The sequence below is a fragment of the Balaenoptera musculus genome, chromosome 14 (genome assembly GCF_009873245.2).
Source record: "Balaenoptera musculus isolate JJ_BM4_2016_0621 chromosome 14, mBalMus1.pri.v3, whole genome shotgun sequence".
In the NCBI taxonomy this organism is placed as follows: Eukaryota; Metazoa; Chordata; class Mammalia; order Artiodactyla; family Balaenopteridae; genus Balaenoptera; species Balaenoptera musculus.
The window spans coordinates 31,602,008-31,620,034 of NC_045798.1; the positions used below are offsets into that span (position 1 = coordinate 31,602,008).

At 45.5% G+C, this 18,027-nt stretch overlaps 1 protein-coding gene across 6 annotated transcripts in view; it reads right to left on the reverse strand.

The window, feature by feature from the left end:
- PTPRM (protein tyrosine phosphatase receptor type M) overlaps positions 1–18,027 on the reverse strand; it is a 749,712-nt gene that overhangs the window by 40,901 nt on the left and 690,784 nt on the right. The gene's annotated exons all lie outside the window — the stretch shown is intronic.

Genomic DNA, 18,027 nt, shown 5'->3' on the forward strand with positions numbered 1-18,027 from the left:
CATCTCCGGGGAGCCTGAGTGGTCCCGAGTCCCTGTTGGGGGGACGGCGGGGGTTGGAGGGATGGGATTCTCCCGACCTCGGTAGGAGACAGTCCCTGTTGCATGATTTCCAGCTGCTTCTGACACTATCCTGGTGGACCTTCCTGGTGCTGTGTTTTAAAATAAGAGGAACAGTCTTGGGGTAGAAAGTGTGTGTTCGAAAAGTGGGGGAGCACGCAGGACATGGATTTCTGTACGACCCACATTTGTAAAGGGCACTCGTTCCTTTTTGTGAGTGTACACAATCCCTGGAACCACCGTGCGGCTCTGTGCAGCGGAGCCAGCTGCCCTGCCAGCTGGGCTGCTAGGTGCCGCGTGCACACTGGATGCTGGGACGCGTGTGTGAGTGTATGCGTGTGGGCTGGGAGCAGTCGATCGCCCGGGTATGTGTGTCAGGCACCTCTGTTACCAGCTGCTGAGCAGACGCTGCACACCATGACAGATACACCTGTAGCTCCTTAGAGCAGGTGAGCTCAGGAACTGTGCCTTCCACATCCCCCAGGTTTCCAGGATGTGACCTCTCTGGCTTAGTTAGTTACAGACCTGGAAATGTTCTTTAAACGCCACACACACAGGCGGACATTCTTCTAGGTAGAGGGGTAACATTTTACTTTTAAGGACCACTGATAAAGAAGGTTCTCTTAAAAACTCGCATTTAGTGATGGCACAGCATGGTGTGACAGGAGGGGCCTGGCGGGCATGCAGGAGGGCTCGGGGTTGATTCTAGCTGTGTGACCTTGTGCAGGTCACAGACCCTTTTTGGTCCTCAGCATCCTATGTGCAAAAAAAGAGGACAGTAGACCACATGGCTATTAAAATTATTCCAGGTCTGGGAAATGGATTTCATGACTTTAGAATGAGGTTCTTTGGAAGCCATATAGCTTAGTGCTCAGGAGGGAGGTTCTGCAGTTCCAATCACAGGCTGACAGTTACTAGCTGCATGGCCTTGGGGTAGTTTCTTAACCTCTGGAAGCTTCAGTGTATTATCTGGGAAGTGGAGATAACAATAGCGCTCACATCACAGAGTCACTGTGAGGTCTGAAGACCCATCGCATCAGAGAATGTCCACTGGCTGCCATCTTTGCTTCATGTCAGCATCTCTATTACTAAGAAGGGAACAGCTCACGGTGTAGAGCACCAGGTGCTCTACTGATCATAAGAGCTCACACTTGATGGTCTCTACCAGGATGAGAGAGACAATGAACTTGAGTTTCAGAAACACGAAGCTGGGCTAAATCCCTTGAGATAGTCTGAGGTGCACACTTGTCCCAGTTAATCTTTTGAGGGGAGGTAAACGGCTCCAGGGGTCAGGAGCAAAAAAGAGGAACTTAGAAAAGGCCCCGGCCTCCCTGGGTCTCAATATCCTCACCTGTTCTATAACCCTCTTCCCTAGATTATCACAGGAACTGCTAAACACAGCAAAGACTTTGAACAATATAGTGACACAAATAGCTGACCTGCCTAATTGTTGACTGAACCTCATATAAATAGTCCTGGGTTTGGGATGTATGTGATTCAACCAGTTGAATGGATTAAAACTCCTACAAATTCACTCTTGATATTGGATTCTCCACCCAACAACATCAGAAAAGAATCTATCTTTGGTGAGGTGATGACTGTACCATCCTTTTCTAGAACAAAGACTTCTCTGTCCGTCCAGAATTTTCAGTGATAAGGGTTCTGTTTCTATTTCAAAGTAGACAGTCTGAAGCTAAAAGAGGTGAACCCAATGTCGGCTTTTGAAATATCTATTTCCTCCCGTGCTCTTCATATTTATTCCCTTCTGTGGGCTAATTCTCCACTATATGTCACGGTCCCCTTCAGCTCTTTCCTTTCAGACTCTACCTCTTTTTACTTCCCAGCGAGTAATCCAGTGAAATCCCTAGTAGTTAACTCATCTCCTGGCTATGAGGTCAGTCCACTTCTGTAATCCAGTAGCACCTCTGCAATTTTCAAATAATGTTACCCAAATGCATATTCCTTAATCCTGAGGTTTACAGGATGAGGAAGCAATGTAGTCCACATCTTCTTGTCAGGTGTGAAGGGGGTCCTTTGGTTGGATTTTATATCAGAGAAGTGTCCAGAGCTGTCCCACGTTCTCATTGCTGGAAACCTGGTCCCAGAGAAATGGGGCAGTGGCTTAAGCCATAAACTGTTGTACTGCTCTGGTTGTAAACATACGGCAGATACTTTGAGAGGAGAAGTTCCGAGGCAGTGAATTCTGGTGTTCTGTTGGCCGACTGAATTAAACCCTACTTTACTGAAATCCCTTAATTAGTGAAAGGAATGCAGACATACTGATGCCTTGTCACTCGGTTAATCTGAGAGCAGTTGTACACGGCCTGTAACCCTGCTCGCTGCATTATTTTGCCTCTTTGGTCCTCTTCTCCTAAGAGGTCCCCAGCATTTACTCACATACTTCCTCAGCCAGATAACCACAAGCCTTCAGGAGAAGGCAGAGCAAGGCCTCAGAAGATGAAGTCAGCAGACTTGGAAAGTTCAGAGAAGGGAAAAAATAATTCTGTATTCAAGATAGGACATCATTTACGGTTTTCAACAAGTTATTCAAGGATAGGATATACCCGCAGGGTGCAAAGACGGGGGAAAGCTCAATTTTCTTTTTCCTTTTGGCCATGCTGCGCGGCTTGCGGGATCTAAGTTGCCCAATCAGGGATTGAATCCAGGTCCTGGCAGTGAAAGCGCCGAGTCTTAACCACTGGACCGCCAGGGAATTCCCAGAGAACTCAATTTTCAAGTGATGTGAGAGGAGCAAAGGAGGAGAGCTCTGGCAGCTTGGAGACCATCCCATATTGCATCCGATTCTACTGCCAAGAAATTACAGGTGTATGTGGCCCGGGAAGGTACCCGTGCGACAGGGGCTGTGATGTATCTGTCCCAGCGCACCTGCCCATCTGCCACATCCAGGCCCCTGCCCTCTTAAGCGCTTCATGACACTAAGGCAGGTGACCACCTACATGCACCCCAGAGACACGGCAGGTAAAGTGAGAGGCGACAGAGTGAGCCAGTGAGGATCCCAGCCCAGGCCAGTAGAGGGGCGGATACACAGGAAGCCCAGACCCAGATGAAGATGAGGAGGCTCCACGGCCGGGCACTGATGACAGAGCAGCACGAGTGTCTGCAGGACGCAAGCAACAGGGCTTGACGGTGGTGACCATGAATGTGGGAACCCGACACTCACCCCCGTGGGTGCAGCTGGAGAATACTGAACAGCTGATCTGCACTCGGCTCGCACGACCTGGGGGGCCAGGAGAGCGAGTTCTGGGAAACACTTGTTATTCAGACCTGCAAACATGCTTCAATCCCAGCGATGGGAGAGACGGCCCATAAGAAAGCATCAGCTGACTCACCACACAGAAAGAATCCTCTCCGAAGCCTAATTTATAATTCATCCATCTTTGAGTAAAAATGACTTTGCCTTCTGTTAAAGGGACATGATGGATTGGGCTGAATTACCCAGAACATCGTACCAAAGGGTTGACTGGGGAGGCCAGACGTAGCCTTCTCTCTGTTGTCACAAACAGAGCTGTCGTGATCCTCACTGGCACCCAGGGGACCACGTCACACACACACGGGTGACTTCCGCCTGCAGTCTGTCCTCCCCGAGTGGAATAAACCAGGCGAAGGGGAGCAGTGAACAGAAGTTTCCCTCTTATGAGTCGTTATTTTGCACCAGCTTATCTGTTCCTTTGTAATTATTCTTCTACTTCTTCAGAAACATTCACTGAGGACTTCCTAATACTTTCTATGTGTCTGACCCTGTGGGATTCACAGATGACATACCCTAGTCTTTGCTCTCGGAGGCCTGTGGTCTGGGAGGGCAGAACGGTCCCCAAGGGTGTTTAGTTCCTTCTTGTACACGACGGTGTGTCCTCCTCTATAACTGGAGGGTGAATGTTTTGAAGGTGGGCGCTTCTCTTGTGTTTTCCTGGCCTCGCCTACAGCAGGGTAAGAGGTCACTTGAGCATCGCATCTTAACTGGCTGCAGGTGCCTCAGCAAAGTCACAGGAGTTGTGGACAAAGACTCCAAGGGGTTAAGGTGCCCAACACTGGCAACGGCAGAGAAACAGGGCCTGTGAGAAAAAGGTACGAGGCTGGTCCTGCCTCCACCCTAGGAAATTCATTAATTCACTGTGTCGACTCATGCAGAATTCAGGAAAAAAGAGACAATGGTCTGCACTTAGAACAGTCTGCTGTTCCCGACAAGGCAAAGAACATTTCTGAAACTGAGGTAAGGATGTGTGAGCAGGAGTGTGTGTGTGTGTGTGTGTGTGATGCGTACATGTGGGAAGAAGCTTTTATCAAGTACAGGGAGTGTGGAAGTTGTGAAAGACATCTAGTCTGGATACCCATGTAAGCAAGTGTGAGGGAGGGGAATAGCTAGTCTTAAAAAAACACATGCATGTACACACGCACACACACGCGCTTATTTGCAGGGACACTATGAGAATCAAGGTTACAGAAGTTGGGGTTAGCATTACAGATACATTTTCTATAAGAAGCCTCATTACTTTAAGCTTTAAAATGCAGTACTTAGCGAAACAGAAACAGACTCACAGACATAGAGAACAGATTTGTGGTTGCTAAGGGGGAGGGGACTGGGGGTATGAGTTGAGAGTTAGGGATTAGCAGATGCAAACTATTATACATAGACTGGATAAACAACAAGGTCCTACTGTACAGCACAGGGAACTATATTCAATATCCTGGGATAAACCATAATGGAAAAGAATATGAAAATGAATATGCATATGTATAACTGAATCACTTTGCTGTACAGAAGAAATTAATACAACATTGTAAATCAACTATACTTCAATAAAATAAAAAAATAAAAAAGGCAGTACTGAGTGTTTAATGTAAAATATTCGATAAGCCTGCAGTGAGACTGAAGAAGAAAGTTCTGTGGTTTTCTCCTTGCTTTATTCTGAGAAGATCTGTTTTCCTTTAGTCTCCTATTTTTCACAACTGCCACCCAAATTAGTAGTCAGTGAAGTGCTTCCTAGTTAAACGAAGTTGTTTCACAATGGTATCTGTTTGTGCATGTCCCTTATACCACAGTTTACCTTGCAGTTAAACAGATTGGTTATCCAAATTGGATTAATGAACATTAAGTGATGGTGATGATTCTTTATTAATTTTTTGGGCGTAAAGTAACTATTTCTGGGCACAAGGGGATCTTCTTCCAGATGCAAAAATTACACATGGGGTTACACAGAACATGATGGGCTGGGCATGGATATCTTTATTAAATGATTGCAAGGGGCCACATTTCCCCCAAAGACCCCCTTCCTGCTGCCTGCCTCAGAGGCGGCATTGCTGAGCATCGGTTAAAAAGATGGAAATGTGCTCAGAAGGTAAGATTGCTTGATGTGCCAGTTGATAAACCGGTGGATTGTTATAGGCAATTTTGAGAACTTTTGAACAGAATATGTTCTCTCCAAATCTGTAGTCAGATTAGATCATTTTCAAAAGAAGGCCTATAAATGATAGACTGTGCATCTTTTACGGTCTGCATAAATTATGTACAGACAGAACCCCGCAGAATTCGTCTCATGGGTACCTAATCACGCTGCAATGTTCTGCTCTAGGTCTTCTACAAAATCCGTGTATAATAGCGCAGAAGAAATAGGAGTGGATGGCTCTCTCCCAAGGAAGTGACACTCATGGCTTTGTATTGGATCACTCCCTTTACAAAATCCCGACTCTGTGCTTTCTCCCGCTGCCGGTACTCAGTGCAGACACAGTGGGTGCCCGGAGGGTCCTGAGGCCACGTGGATTACGGCACATCTGGGCTGATGATGCATCTGTTACTCTAATGGATCTCTGAGCCAACATGTGATCAACAAACTGAGCCATATTCTTCGTATAAACATGGAATTTTACAGCTCACTGGGCCAATTTCCCTTCCTGTCGGGGATGTGTGAACTAAGGCTTGGAGGTGAGAACAGGTTGGTTCCCAGCTCACTGGGTAAAGATCACCACGTCCCTCTCGTGGTCACCTGTTCACAGCCCAGTCAGTTCCGGGAGGATCTGCCTCTGGTTCCCAGGATCCCAGGATCCCCGTGCACCCGGGTCCAGCTGCCACCACTGAGCCTTGCTTCTATCTTTCTCCCCCTCTTACCTTCTCCCCAGAGAGGAGCACGCCAGCTCCTACTCCGGCTGAGCCTTCACTTGTGCTCTCGACGGCGCCCTAAAATGGCTATTTCCTCAGGCCACAGCCTTGCTCCTGTCTTCACCCGGGAAACCTGTGTTATCGGAGCGGGTGCCCGCCCAGATCCGTTGTGTGTGTTTCTGTTACATTTATTCTCCTGCATCCTCATCTGTCTCTGTTCTCCAGGCTCAGAGGAAAAGATGTCGCCCCTTCTACCGCTGACTTGAAGACCTGTCTTCTGGATGCCTCCTCTCCTGCCTCCTCAGCTGTCCACTTTCTAACGGCTCAATCTCTCCCCCTCTCCTGGTCCTTTCCTTAACACGTACAATTTTCAAAGGTCTTCCACCTGTAAAATATCCTTCGATTGTAAACGCTCCTCTGCCTACAGCCCTATGTCTCTCCCTTCCTTTCTTGGCTAAGCTTCTGACAAGTTTTAACTCAGTCTACACCTCCTGATTTTCTACTCCTGCCTCGACCATGCGGACTGCCTTCCATCCTCACCATCTGGAGGGAGTCATGCTGTTTTCTGTCACAACATCCATTTCATCCATCATCCTTCCCGATACATCCTTGACTTCCTCTTGGAGACTCACTTCATTCCCATGGGGTGGCTTGTCAATTAGGGGCCCAGGACGGCCAGGGATGAGCACGAGAACCGACCCGGGCGAGATGATGCTCCGTCCTTGTGATTTGAATCCTGAGCACGGTGAAAAGGCCCGGGAATTGTTGGCACCCGTCCTCTGAGCGCCTGCACCCTGGCCAGACTGTCTGGCTGTGGGGCCTCGCCGATCACTGGCCCTCTGGATTTGCTGCCGTCTTTCCTGTCTGTGTGCAAGTCTTATTCTTCAAAGCAGCATTCTGAGCTCCTAATATTCTTCCAACAAATGTCCCTTTGGCTTAAATTAGCCTGAGCTGATTTCCGTTGCATACAGTCAGAGAACTCCGGGAGGTCATCCCTCTGAACCACTCAGGCAAAAGGTGACCTTCTCCTTGTTAAATCCAGTGACTCTCTCCCTGCCCTGGGACTGCTTCCTCTCTGTAGCATTGCCATCATGACCCCCTTTCCACGTCGCTCCCTCACTGCTCCTTCGGGGGCTCTGTGTTGGTCGCAAGAAGAGGCCCAGTTCCTCACGTGCACATCTGCCTCTCTACGACAAAGCCTCAGTCTCTCCCCCTTCCCCACGTTCATTCTGAACACAGCTGCAGTGTCCCTTCGGGGTCCTGTGGTTGCCTCTGCCTGGAGCACCCTGCCTTCTTTGCTGATTCAGTCCCATTTGCTCCTCCACACTCAGGCCCATGCACCGCTTTGTCTGGGAAGCATTTATTGACAAACCCTCCATCCTCAACTCCCGGTCTGATGAGGTACCTTCTTTCTGAACTACTGTAGCAGCACTCTGCAAAGCCTTAATCATAGGATTTAATCACCTTGTTTGAGTCCCCATTGCTGTGGACAGGCATACACTTAATGCCTTTGTAGCCGCGGCCTCTTGTGTGTGTACACACTGGCTGGTGTGTAGCATACGCTTGGTAACTGAGGGAGTCCCCTCCCACCTGCTCTGCGATTTTCCTCTGTCACCTTCCCCCTTTCTCTTCTTTTTTTAAATTGAACTATAGTTGATTAACAATTTGTGTTAGTTTCAGGCACAGCAAAGTGATTCGGTTATATACACACATACATATCTATGTATCTCCACATATCTATATATATTTCTATTTTTTCAGATTCTTTTCCCATATAAGTTATTACAGAGTATTGAGTATTGTTCCCTGTGCTATACAGTAGGTCCTTGTTGGTTATCTATTTTATATATAGTAGTGTGTTAATCCCAAACTCCTAATTTATCCCTCCCCCTTTCCCCTTTGGTGACCATAAGTTCGTTTCCTATGTCTGTGAGTCTGTTTCTGTTTTGTCAATAAGTTCATTTGTGTCATTTTTTAAGATTCCACATATAAGTGATATCATGTGATATTTGTCTTTCTTTGTCTTACTTCACTTAGTATGATCATCTCTCCCCTTTCTCTTCTTGGACCTTCAATCTCTGCTTCCAATTCTGTCTTCTCTTCAGACTCCCAGTTATGCTCCTATCTACCCTACACAGTCACACACACAGACACACACACACACAGACACACACACACAGACACACACACAGACACACACAAACACACAGACACACACACACAGACACAGAGACACACACACATGCAGACACACACACACCAACCTCTATCATCACATCTTGATCCTGCTTCCCTCTAGGTGCTGCTTCATCTCTCTCCTTGGATTCAATTCTCCAAGAACAAGCTACACTAATGTCTTCACCACACATGTAGCCACTACTCCGTGGCCACTGGGGTCCTGGTTCTATGGCACGCTGCAACCTGGTAGGTACTGATGACAAAGTGAAGTTATAAGGGAGCCATCACAGTGCAGGCAAACAGAGATGGAGGCGGGCGGCCGTTGAGGACCCGGCTCAGACACGTCCCTGCACCACCGAGAACTTGAACTTCCTGTGAACCACACCAAACTCAAGGACACCAGCCATTTTTAAAACAATATCTGACAGCTGCAAGCTACAAGTTTCCCTCTTGTAACTATGCAACCATTTCAGACCCCAACCAATCCTTGCTTAATCGGCACCCTCACTTCTTTCCAGCTTCGACTGTAATTCTTGATAAACAGCTCATGTAACCGTGCAGGTTTTGCTTTTATAAGCCTCCCCCATTTTGTAGTCCACAATTCAAGTCTTTCTTCAATTAGTGTCTCCCGGGCTGCAGTCCTAACAAACCCCCAGTAAACTCTTTATTTCAATCAGGTCTCTTGTTTCTGAAGTTTTGGTTAACAACACTGAACTTAGTTGTTCACAGGGAGGTCCTGGGGAATTGTGGAGAGAGCCTGGGCTTTGGAACTAGACAGACTAAGACTCAACTTCTAGCTCTGCTCTGTGCCCTTTGCCAAATTACAACTGACCCTTGAACAACATGGTTTTGAACTGCGTGGGTCCCCTTATGAGTGGATTTTTTTTTTTTTTTCACTAAATATGAGCACTACAGTTAGTACTGTACACTACAGTTAGTACACGATTTGAGGTTGGCCGAGTCCACAGGTGTGGAACCTTGGATATGGAGGAACCACACGCACATACAGAGGGCTGACTACAAGTTATAAGCGGATTTTCAATTGAGCGAAGGGTCGGTGCCCTTAACCCCTGCATTGTTCAAGGGTCTACTGCATTTAACCTCGCTGAGCCTTAGTTTATTAATTTTGAAAACAGGACTCTTTGCATCTCATAGGGCAGCTGTGATAATTAAGGAAGTAAGGCTTGTTCAATCATTTAGGGGAACGCCGGGCGCAGAGCAGGTGCTCAATATACTGTGTTCCTTACCCTCCCCCACAGTCCCACACACCTCGCTCTCCGCAGCTTCCCTCACGCTGCTTACCTGCATCTTCTCCTACTTGTCACGGTTCTGGGTCTCGTGGTTATGCCCCATCTCTCTTGCTCTTCTTATCTGACTCCATCTCTCTCCCCACCCCCCCGCCCCACCCCGCCCCGCCCCGCCCCTAGATACAGACGTCCTCCAGGGCTGTCTTCAGCCCTCTTCTCTCTCTTTCTGCCGAGGATGCCATGCTTCTGTTTCAGTGGTTATCACTTCACATCATACTTTTCTGGTTTGCTTGTCTTTCTCTTAGATTGTGCCAGGTCTTTTCATCTTGCCCTCCCCAGTCTAGCCCAAAGCCTAGCACATAGTAGATGCTCAATAAACGAAGGGAGAAGCTCACATTTCATAGTTTGTGTCTTCAGCTCATGCATCCCTCTTCCTGGAAAGCCCCACATTGTTCATTCAGAGTCTCAAACTCAGCATGCCCAAAATACACTGATGAATCATGTTACGGCTTTCTTAAAACTGCTCTTCTTTTCTTCCTTGGTGGGGAAGGGAAGGGATACTCATTCTTGGTTAATAGCCTTTACATCAATCCGAGTAACAATGGTAGAAATCTGGGTTCATATTCAAGCTCTTATCAGCATCCCCAAATAACACCCAAATTATGTGTCTCGCATAAATTCCAAATGCCACTGAGATAGGCTGGAACCTGGGACCCTTTACTGGAGTGCTTGTACCTGAACGAATGTCTCCTCCAGCAACAAAATACAAAGAAACTATAAGGGACTAAAAATAACTGCACATGTGCAGTTGGGGCAAATTATGAACAATAAGATACAAAAAGGCCACAAACCAACTGTCACTTCTGAGGTGCCGGGAGCAAAAGCAGGGCTGATCCCAGCACCCGGCACCACCCAGGGGGTGGGCAGACCACCTAAGCCACTCCTCTGGCCCCACCCACCAATCCGCTCCCACCCTCACCCCATTTAAGGGACCAGCTCGCCCTGCCTCAGGGAGCGAGCAAGGGCACCTGTTTCTTGTTTTCTCTCCCTTGTGCAGCAGCACGACCCCCAGTAAAGCCTTGCTTGGACCCCTCGCCTGGCCTCTTATCAATTTCGATTGATTACGTAGTCCAAGGACCCGGGTGGGTATCACTCCTGCCACAGCCCGAGCCCACCACGTCCCTCACCGAGTCTTGCTCTGGCCTACCCTGTCTCCATGCCCTTCTGTAACCCTTCTAAACCTTTCTCTAGCAGTCACTAGAACTGTCTCTCAACAACATTAATTAGGACATAGGACGCACCAGCTTCATGCCTTCCGTACACCACACAAGCACACCCTCTACTCCTTGCTCCTCCTTTGCCCTCCTAGAAAGGCATTTCAGACCCCTACGGACAAGACCTCAACCAGCCTCCAGCCTCCGGGTTCACAGTACCTCCCCATCAGGGCTCCAGCCACCTGCGTCAGACCACTCGCTCCTTCCCGATCTTTCATTTACTCCCCTTTCTCTGTGTTTTCCCTCAAGTGGTTTCTGTCTCATTCCTGCCATTTAAAATCTCTTCTCCCATTTAAGTCCAGCTCCTCACTACCTCCTCCATGCAGTCCTCTGAGATTCCCTTAGGCAGACTCCGTCCCTTCACTAGGGTCACCATCACCCTGACTTACGTGTATCATAGCTGATGGTTTGAGTGTTCACTAATACCATAGTTTATGTTCTTCCAGGACAAGTGAATTATAAATACCTTTGTATTTCTTAGTGCTTTGGATACAGTAAGTGTATCATTAAATGTTGCATACATTGTGCTGAAAAGGGATCAGAAAGCCCACTTTTGGGTTACTTTGTGAACAAGACAAATCAGGCTCTTGCGTTGATTTTCTAACTTTTTACAGAGGGGATCTGAGATCGTTGGGCCGAGAAAACCTCAAAGGTTCACAGGGCCGCTACGGAGTCTTCTGTACTGGACGATCTGGCTTCGTGGAGGGAGGGGCTTGCAGGGGGCCCCTCTCCTGCTGCTGATGGCTCAGGACCAGTTAGGGCCTCATTTCTTGGGTGATGTGCTGGAGGAGGTGACGTGAAACATGGCAGGGCCTGGGTGGGAATCGTCACAGGCCACGGTGCAGACTTCCTCTTTTTTCCTAGTTTCGTATTAAAGTTATGGAGACAGGCAAGGCTTGAATCAGCTACATTAATATGACCGCTGAAATGGTTGGTGGTAGATCAAAATGGAGAGGAATACTTACTGAATGAGTATAAATTCATCAAAGGTTAACGCTATAATTACCCAGGTCACAAAATGTCAATCTTAAATATTTAATTCATTAAAAAAAGATCGATGAAAGGCAATCGTGAGAGTTCAAGACAGAAAAATTTCAGCGAAGTCTTCAAAAAGAATTTGTCTCTTCCCTTTCATGTACAAATTGGAACAACTTAAGAAATTTTGTAAAAACTATTATTATTTTGTCCTGTTAGGCATTACCTATGTTATTTTTACTATTAAACAGTATTTCCCCATGTTATAAAGGGGAAAATCTTGCTTCTCTCTTGCTTCTTCCATTGATCCTGGATCTGGTGGCTTTTGTAGAAAGCAAATGTTCTTTGTTGTATGTGACAGGTGCACCTGAAATCTTAATATACCTTCCTTGCATGTGTATTGGACAGCTAATTCTGACGAACAGTGTTCATTTTTAACTTTTTTCTTTTGTCACCCTTTTAGTGATAAACGTTGTGAAAGGAATTATAGGTCAACCTCTTTGGGTAAATGACAACCTTTAAAGCATCCGTTTAGGTGGCCCCCTCGCATCCCTTACATTGATGGGGGTTAACATCTCTGGTCTCTACTTCTCTTAGCTCCAAACGCCTTTATCACCTGTTATCAGAACTATTCAGAGCAGCTCAACAATAATTTTCCTACATGACTCTGAGACCTCATTTGGCTTTTTAATAAACAGTCACATTCTAATGAGGCCTTCATAAAACTGACTAAATATGTTTAGAAATCATTAGCTTAAATTACCAGTGGAAAAAAATCTCCTTTGGGAGGCCCCCAGATTTGGTTCTAAGACTTTTGGCAGATGAATTAGTACAACAACACAACGGAGTCCTGAGGCTCCGCGTAAACGGTGTCAATGGGAGTGCCTGGGAAACAGGCGATGAATAAAGAGCTCAGCGTCCCTCAGGTGGGTTCATTAAAGAGGGAAAACAATCACAGCACATCCGGCGCAATTTACGTGCCAGGTGTGCAGCTGTCGCCAGGTGCCAGGGAAACTGACAAGGGTCCCTTGCCACAACACATGGGCTGAGAGGGACTCACGGGGGTGACCAGGAAGTCTTAGATAATGACGGGTCCTGGCAGATGTACCGGGGACCCCGCTGGAGGGAAGTGCAGCGTCTGAGTCTTCTGCACAGGTGCTGCGACAGGGAAGGCCTCCCAGCGGCTCTAACACCAGCAATTACAGCCGCCTAATGTGGAGCGCTGCAGGGCAGAAATCTTGGGAAAGCTGCCTGGCTCTGACTTAATGAATCAAGTCTGTGTAAACAAACAGCGTTCCCGGGCTCATGCCTGATTCATGAAGGACACACTGCGTGCACTCAACGTGGTAAGTAGCTAGTTGCTCCCCTTAAAAGCATGTCATTTTCATTTCTTCAGTGGTTTGCTGCTGCTGTTGCCAAGCATGGAAAATGGAAACGTCATCTCTCAACAAATGTGCAGGATGAACAATGGGAAACAGCCTGGAATAAGATTCGACTTTTTCCCGGAGGGCATGTGACCTTTTGTCAACACCCCCAAATCACACCAGACATTTCAAGGACAGATGCCATTAAGTGCATTACTAATTGAAGACAGGTTGGTCCAAGAGGCTGATGGTAACAGGGGAGGACTCTCCAGAGCTTGCCATGTCCCCACAAACCGGGTAAGGATTTTTTTTTTTAGTAGGCTTACCAGACCTAAAATTACTGAATTTCTGTGAGCCTGTGGGCTTCCATTTATGGCTGAACTTGAACGCTGAGTCCCCTCTTCTGCTGCACACTGTTAGCTGAAGTGTCCACGGTTATTTGTCAGAAAGAAGAGTTTCCATCAAAAATATCAACAGTGGCCACCCTGTATGGGATGGGTCCAAGTGCCTGATGGAAGGAAGAGAGACCACCACTGCCTGGCCTTTTTATTTGCTATTATTCCAAGGCAGGTAACTCGGAACGAAACTTGCATTCCAGCAAAAGGTGCCATGTCCAACAGACAGTGGGCTTTGGTGTTTGAAGCTTTTTTACTGTAGTAATTTTTTAGCACAATCTTCCTTTGACCTGTTAGCCGAAGACCATGCTGTCCTGATTTTTCCTTAAAGGAAGAGGGTTTATCATATGAAGACAGCTCACCTCTAGCTGAGACAGGCTGGGACCTGGGACCTGGGACCCTTTGTTGCAATGCTTGCACCTGGACAAATCTCTCTTCGAACAACAAAATACAAAGAAACCACAAGGGACTAAAAATAACTGCGTGCATGCACAGTTGGGGCAAATTCTGGACAAAAGACACAAAAAGACCCCCAAAAAACCCAACTGCCACTTTTGAAGAGCCAGGAGCAAAAGCAGGAAAAGCAAAAAGCAAAAGCCCCTGCACACAGCACCACCAAAGGGGTGGGCAAACCACCTAAGCCACGCCTCCGGCCCGACCCCTGGACACATTCCTACCCTCACCCCATATAAGGAACCAGCTCACCCTGACTCAGGGAACGAGCATGGGAACCTGTTACTTGTTTTCGCTCCCCCTTGCTGCAACACGGGCCCCAATAAAGCCTGGCCTGAATTTCTTGTCTGGCCTCTTATCAATTTCTATCGATTAAGGAGGCCAAGAATCCTGGTTGGTAACACAGTCACTGAGTCCTGAGATAGCACACTTTGGAATTTCAAATAAGCAAAAAATACACGTGTGCCTTTATTTAAAAAAAATCCAGTAGTAGTTGTTATTTTTAATAATTATCTACTTTTCAAAATAATTTATCTTGGGAGTATTCTAAGTGAGCTCCGATGCAAATATGTAAAATCTGGTAAATAACTTTCAAGGAATACAGTTATTGGGAAAGCAAAGCAGTGCAAAGCAGTCTCCAGATCTCTCTTGCTCCTTACCATACTAGGCAGTCAACAAGTATTTGTGAGATGAGTGAAGATTCAGGATGAATCATACGTTTCAGGGGAAGAAACAGATAAAATATTTAGCTTAGCTGTTTCACAGTTAACCTAGCAGACGTTAACTACTCTCTGATACTAAGAGGGAAGAATTCGCATTCATTCACTTTGTTGGGCATTTCCTGAGTGCCAGGAGGGAGAGACCAAAAATTTGTAAGGCTGTCTCCTCCCTGAAAGGAGCTTGCTTTCCGGTGCAGTTGAATTTTTTTTTTTCCTCCAGTGGTCATTACTGCTTTCATAGCAAAATACTGATTTGGGGTGAAAAAAGGTAATTTATAGATACCACTGTAGGTCTTAGCTTTGTTGGAGAAAAGGTAAGGGTTACATTAATATCTATGTTTACGTAGCCCTCAGAATGGGGTGGGAATTTCTCTAACCACCTGACATGTAGAAACTCATTTAATCTTTACAAGATCCCTATGAAGCAGGTGCTATGACATCTCCACCGCCCATGTGAGGGGTTGGTGTTGGGAGCTCAGCGACTCCCCCTCCCCACTTCCTGCCAGCTCCCCTGCTCTCACCGTCTCCCAGGAGACAGGGAAATGGTTTTTACACTGTTAGTATGTAAACTAGTGCTTTGTAAGCTTTTCTACTTTACATAATGGGCCCATAGCTTCTCCTCACTTGTCTTGTCACTTTACTAATATCCTTTATTCTACAGAAAATTTTACATTTTAATAGTCAATTTTCCCCATACTTTTCTTAACGTGTTGAGCTTTTGGTATATTTGAAACACTCTTAAAACAAAGGCCATAAATATTTTCCCCCATATTTCCTTCTAAAAATTTTAAAGCGTTTAAAACTTTTGGTCTTTATTTAGTATTCATTTTGGGGCTGTTTTTTTTAGTCCACATGAATAACCAAATGTCTCAGTTCAATTGATGGAAAAGGTCATGCTTTCCCCACTAATTACACATTTTCCCACAGATGCCTACATCAACATCTGGGCTCTCTTTTTTGATCTGTTGGTGTATTTATTTCTACCTAATTTGTGGTATCTATAGTTTTCCCTTTTGCTATGTCCTTTTCTGGTTTTGATATCAAGGTTATACTAGCCTCTTAACGTAAAATGGGGCAGTAGTCTTTCTTTTTCTCTTCTCAGAATAATTTTTATAAGATTTGAATTACCCATTCCTTGAATATTTAGCAGAATATACCTATAATACGTTTGAGACTAGTGCTTTTCCATGGGTCACTTTTTAACTATAATTCACTTTTTAAATCATGATTGTCTCTTCAGAATTTGTTTCTTTTTGAGTCAGTTTTGGAAAATCATATTTGTCAAGAAAATTACCTACTTTATCTAAATTTTCAAATTTATTGTTACTCATATTATCTGTTATGATAAAAAAAATGTATTCTATTCCCAATATTTGTTACTTTTGATTTCCTTTCTTCTGATTGCCAGATATTTGTCAATTTCATTAGTCTTGCCACAAAACCTTTTTGATTATGGTGATTTTTATTATTGTTTCTTTGATTTTTATTTAATAACTTTCTGCTCTGCTATTATTACTTTCTTTTTTCTTTCTTTAGTTGTACTCTGTTCCTCATTTATCTTCTTGAATTAGAAGCTCAGTCGTCTAATAACAACATTTAAGAACATATATATATATATATATATATATATATAGTTTTGGGTACCATTTTCTTTGCATCCGACACATTTACTAACTGATGCTTTGTGATTCACAGTTCTAAGAATTTTCTGAATTATATTACGGTGTTTCGCTTTGACCAGTGAATTAGTGGAAGTGCTTTCTCACCCAGAGCCTAAGTGAAGACCCATTTGCTTCTGTGTCATTTCCCTGTTCTGGTGCCGGGCTGGCTTCCCTCCCCAACTCCCCCCACCCAACCTCTCCCTTTGCCCTTTCTTTGAGCATCTATCATTTGTGGGTCTAGGTTTTATGTGGCCATCTCAGTTCAAATTCTTAGCATTGCACATGTCCAAGGTGTTACCTCCTGTTCTTGGTGGGCTTTAAAACTCAAGATCCAAGCTCGTGAGACCGAAGCCCTCCCACCCTCTCACTAAGACCTACGTGCACCATCATGCCTGTCCTCCAGCGGGCAGCTGCCAGGCCCACCCTTCCTGTGGTCTCTCGTCCTCACTTTCTGGTCTCTAGTAGTTTACTTTTTTAAGAGCTAAGCTAAACACTTTTAACATATATGTTTACATATACATTTATATTTAATATTAAATACATTAAAACACATTTACATTTTATCTAGAATTTCTAGATGTTTGTAGGAGGAGGATCTTCAGGTTATTGATTTGCCATTTTTGCTAGGATTGTAAGTACCTCCCACTTCTCAATGTCTCTCTTCTTCCTGGTTTGTGCTTCCTGATACCTTCTGAAAATCCATTTTTTTAAACAGATTTATTGAAGAAGTATACCTGATGTACAAAAAACCTCATGTGCACAATTTGATGGGTTCTGACACATGCAGACATCCTTGGTACCATCACTACAACCAAGGTCATAGACAATATCCACCACCTCCTGTGGTTTCCTGTGTGCCTTTGTTCTTGGCGCATGCCCGTGTGTGTGTGTGTGTGTGTGTGTGTGTGTGTGTGTGTGTGTGTATTAAGAGCACTTATCGTGAGGTCTACCCTCTTAACAAATCAAGTACGCAATGCCTATTGTTGACCACAAGCACACTTTGTACAGCAGATCTCTAGAACTTGTTCATCTGGCATACCTGAAACCTTATACCCACTGAACATCAACCCCCCACGTCTCCCTCCCTGCAATCCTTGGCAACCACTCTTGTACTTTCTGCTTCTAAGAATTCGACTATTCTCCATCATTCCTATGAGTGGAATTGTGCAGTCTCTGTCCTTCTGTGACTGGCTTATTTCACCTGGTGTGATGTCCTCCAGGTGCATCTGTGTTGTAAATGGCAGGATTTCCTTTCTTTTTAAGGCCGACAGCTAATCTTAAGAAACAACCCCTTTATGGTTTCTGCCCCAATATCTCAATTCAAGGCTAATCTCTAGGCTGAGGGTAGATCTCACAATGTCAACCTCTCTAAGAAGTAATGGGTCCTCCAGCAGAACCATAGAATTGGGGCCACTATTTAACAAAGCAGTTGCACCCTGTGTATCTTCTCGTTTTAAAATTTCCTTTTGGAAAGAATCCTGTCGCATCCCACGACCGAGATCTTAATTACTTAAGAAATTCCTGGTTAAATAAAAATAGCTCCTCCATAGTCAATACAGATGAAGTAACCCAATACCTTGGGGGGGCGG